This window comes from Myotis yumanensis, unplaced genomic scaffold, assembly GCF_028538775.1.
Source record: "Myotis yumanensis isolate MYYU_CA2020_CCGP unplaced genomic scaffold, mMyoYum1.0.hap1 SCAF_3, whole genome shotgun sequence".
Taxonomy (NCBI): Eukaryota; Metazoa; Chordata; class Mammalia; order Chiroptera; family Vespertilionidae; genus Myotis; species Myotis yumanensis.
Window position 1 is genome coordinate 61,842,174 of NW_027223754.1, and position 4,295 is coordinate 61,846,468.

At 46.2% G+C, this 4,295-nt stretch overlaps 1 pseudogene; it reads left to right on the forward strand.

Annotated features, from left to right (window-relative positions):
• Positions 1 to 523: 523 nt before the first annotated feature.
• Positions 524 to 2,091, forward strand: LOC139006163 (zinc transporter ZIP1 pseudogene; annotated as a pseudogene).
• The last annotated feature ends 2,204 nt before the right edge of the window (positions 2,092 to 4,295 follow it).

Sequence of the window (4,295 nt, forward strand, 5' to 3'; positions counted from 1 at the left end):
GAATACCAATTTATAGTCTCACTCTTAGGTCTGAGAGTACCTGCTTGCTTAATTATTTTTTTGCCCAAATTGAAGATGATCATTTTAAGTATATTTCCAGTTTTATAGTAAAACTTATCTATCAATGTTTAATTTGCATTTATTTGAATTTTAGTAAATTGCAACATTTCTTCCTAAGTTTATGTGTCTTTTCATTTTTTTCTTCTGCATATTATACTCTCACATCCTTTAAATTGATCACTTTTGAAATAAACATTTAACATTGAAATGATAACCATAATAGTAGTAGTAGCTAACATGAATTGTGCTAAGTGGTGCACTAAGCAATTGACACATTAATCTTCACAACCTTATTAGTAATACTCAGTGTTCAGACAAGAACATTTAGGATTAAAAAGGTGAGATGACCTGCTTCAAGTTACACAACTAGTCAGTGCATGAACCGGGATTTGACATTCTGACTCCAAAGCCCACCAAAAGTAATCATATTTAGTAATTTGAGAAGAGAACAAGTTTGGAGACCATGGAAAAGTTTGAAATGTACTCAGGTAAGAATTTACTAGGACAAATAAATCCAGTGCAGAAATGTTATTTTAGCAATTTGACTACTCTGCTTAATTGAATATCTACTAAGGGCAAAGGTTCTCAGAACACGCTGTGAGGCAATACAAAGAACAGCTTGACAAGCTCATTTCTAGCATGTGAACACCAAGCTTGCCACCCCACATATGGCTGCCCTATTATCAGATGGAAAGATCTGCTAGTTTTGAATTTTCCTGAATTATATGTAAACTTTAATCACTATATTTAATAAGAAATGTTGGAAGAAAAATATGGGGTGCCTAAAAGATGCTTTTGGAGAGAGAAAAACATCCGTGCGAGAGACACATGGTTTGGTTGCCTCCCACCTGGTCAGGGTCAGGGATCAAGCCTGCCATAAAGTACATGCCCTTGGCTGGAATCGAACCCAGGACCCTTCAGTCTGCAGCCAACAAAACGAGGTTGGGCCCTGGCGACCCTCTGTATCTGGCCCATGGTCCTTGCTCTGCTCATGTCTGTCTAACTGCCTACCACACTAAGAAGTTCTGAGAGTCACTGGAGCAACCACGGCCACCTAGGGAGAACCAGAGCTCCTGGTGTGGAGCCCAGAGGCCGTAGCCTCAGATCCCCCAGTGCCCATGGGACTGGAGGTGAGGTTGGGGGTCCTGGTGCTCCTGCTGGTGCTCACTCTCATCTGCAGTCTAGTGTCCACCTGTGTGCTACGCCGGCCTGGAGCTAACCTGGAAGCCTCAGCCTTCCGCCAGAAAGCCCTGAGCCTTGTAAGCTGTTTTGTCTCGGGGGGGAGGAGGGGGGATTCTGGCCACCTATCTCCTGGACCTGCTGCCTGACTCCCTGTCTGCCATAGATGAGGCCTTGACAGCCCTGAAGGTGATGCTCCAGTTTCCCCTACAAGAGTTTATCCTGGCCATGGGCTTCTTCCTGGTCCTGGTGATGGAGCAGATCACACCGGCTTACAAGGAGCAGTCAGTGCTACCACCTCGAGAGGAGACAAGGGCATTGCTGGGAACAGTGAATGGTGGGCCACAGCACTGGCATGATGGGCAAGGCCTCCCACAGGCAGGCGGAGCTCTGGCAGCTCCCTCAGCCCTGCGTGCCTGTGTATTGGTCTTCTCCCTGGTTCTGCACTCGGTGTTCAAGGGGCTGGCAGTGGGACTACAGTGAAACCGGGCTCGGGCCATGGAGCTGTGTCTGGCATTGCTGCTCCATAAGGGTATTTTGGCTGTCAGCTTGTCCCTGAGGCTGCTGCAGAGCCACCTGTGAGCAAAGGTAGTGGCTGGCTGTGGCATCCTCTTCTCATGCATGACACCTCTGGGCATTGGGCGGGGAGCAGCTCTGGCACAGAGAGCTGGCCCACTGCACCAGCTGGCCCAGTCTAAGCTGGAGGGCATGGCAGCCAGCACCTTTCTCTATATCACCTTCTTGGAAATCCTGCCCCAGGAGCTGGCCACTACTGAGCCAAGGATCCTCAAGGTCATTCTGCTCCTATCAGGCTTTGCCCTACTTACTGGCCTACTCTTCATTCAGGTCTAAGGGGCTCCAAGAGGGGCAGGGGAGATTGGGTACCAGGTGCCCTTGATCCACCTCCCCTCAGGAATGGGGAAGGGAAGTATTGAGAACCAAAAAGTTCTCTGAGAGGTGGGAATGCAGCCTTTGGAACAATTTGACCAATGGGAAAGAAGTGGGTAGACAAAAGCCTGGTCCACAGGCTAAAGGGACAAGGCATGATAAGTCACTAGAGACATGATCAAGAGACATTAATATTAGGGAAGACAGTAGAGTGCTAGAATCAGGCAGACACTACACACGGACAAACTGACACCGGGGAGGCTAAAGTTGGGCATGATACTGAGGTGCTTTGGGATGGAAGTAGAGAGAACACAGGCCCAGAGTCAGCAGTTCTCTTGTTTCTAGCCCATTTCAGCCCTCTGTCATTTGGAGTGGACCCCTCCTAATTTTCTTAGCTCCTACTCTCACATCTACCTCCTTCTTTCCTTCTCCCAAGACACCAGTGCCAAGTGGCCTCTTCCTGCCAGTATTGGTTCTCTGGCTTCTCCAGTTCTGCTCGTTATTTTTAAAGTGCCAAATAAAATGCCTCCCTCTTTCTCAAAGCACAGTGATGCACTGAGCCCTGCCCAGTACCTCAGTGAAGGGGTCCTCTTGCTCCTTATTTTAGTCCCATTCTGGGTGAGCCAGAAATGTTTGCTGATTTGGGGTAGAGGGAGGGTTTGCAGATCTGTGGGCCTTACCATTGCTGCACCCTGGAAATACTGAACATGGACATGATGCCCCAAACAGATGATAAGCATTGAGCTGCCAAAATTTTTTATACCATAGGATCCCAAGCGGGGAAGGAGAATGTTCACCCCCAGGGGTTTTTTGGGGGGGGGGGGGCAGCGGTTAGGCTGTGCACAGGGCCATATTCTCTAGAATCTATTTTATTTACTGATCTGTTTGGGGACATGTTACCCAAATAAAAGTTGTTTCTATAAAAATTAATTAATTAATTAATAAGATGCTTTTGAAGGATGATTTATTTTCCTTATAGTAGATGCCCTCAAGAAATAAATAGTACTTATTTAATGGAGCGTCGGCCTGTGGACCAAAGGGTCCCAGGTTTGATTCCAGTCAGGGGCATGTACCTTGGTTGCGGGCATATCCCCAATGGGGGGTGTGCAGGAGGCAGCTGATCGATGTTTCTAACTCTCTAACCCTTTCCCTCTCCCTTCCTCTCTGTAAAAAATCAATAAAATATATTTTTAAAAAATCACTGATAGCCCTAACTGGTTTGGCTCAGTGATAGAGCATCTGCCTGAGAACTCAAGGGTCCCAGGTTCGATTCCAGTCAAGGACATGTACGTTGGTTGCGGGCACATACCCAGTAGGAGGTGTGTAGAGAGGACAGTGAGGTCCCCTCCTTTCTTTCCCATAGCCGGTCTCTGACCTCTTGGTTGTACTTTCCGTGGCAGATTTGTATATCCCCACATGCATCGTGAGCTGTGACCCTGCCCAAGGCAGCTTCTGCTTCGTTAAGATGACTCTTATATTTCAGGATCAAAGTTTCACTCAAAGTAAGTAGGTGGCTTTGCCTGTGACAGTAATCAGAGACAGTTCCTCCACAAGAAAGGACAGAGGAATTAAGTGAGGACCCCTGAAGGTTGTAGAGGTCTCTGCTAACCGGGCAGATTCTGTTGACAATGAGGGGCAGCCAAGACAAGTAGACCCCCTATCACGTATGATTGAAGATGACCCAGAAAACTGCAAGCTTACATTGCTTATAAAATTAGCTGCTCCCTGTATTGACCATCAAAACTTTTAAGAGACATACATATAGTTCTTGGAAAGTTGTAAGTGATGAAGGCACTGCAAGCCTGAAGTATAGCAGGAACTTGGTTACAGCCCCCAAGGTAGGTCAGGGATGTCTTTGTGAGATCCCACTCTGTGCCTTGGGAAGAAATGGACATGAATGATGTAATATACTTCATGGCCTGCTGTACTCATGCCTCCTTCAACCTTCAAAAGGACGGGTGTTTTTTAAAAAAGAACTGTATATCAATAAAGCAGTTAAGGAAAAAAGGCCTACTGGGTACTCTTCTAGTCAAGCATAAATTTATGGGAATTAATATAATAATTATTATCATAATAAAAATAGTTGCCATTTGTTACACCTTGCTATGTACCAGGCATCATGCTAAATAGGTCACATTGGCTATCTCCTTTATTACTCATTAATAACT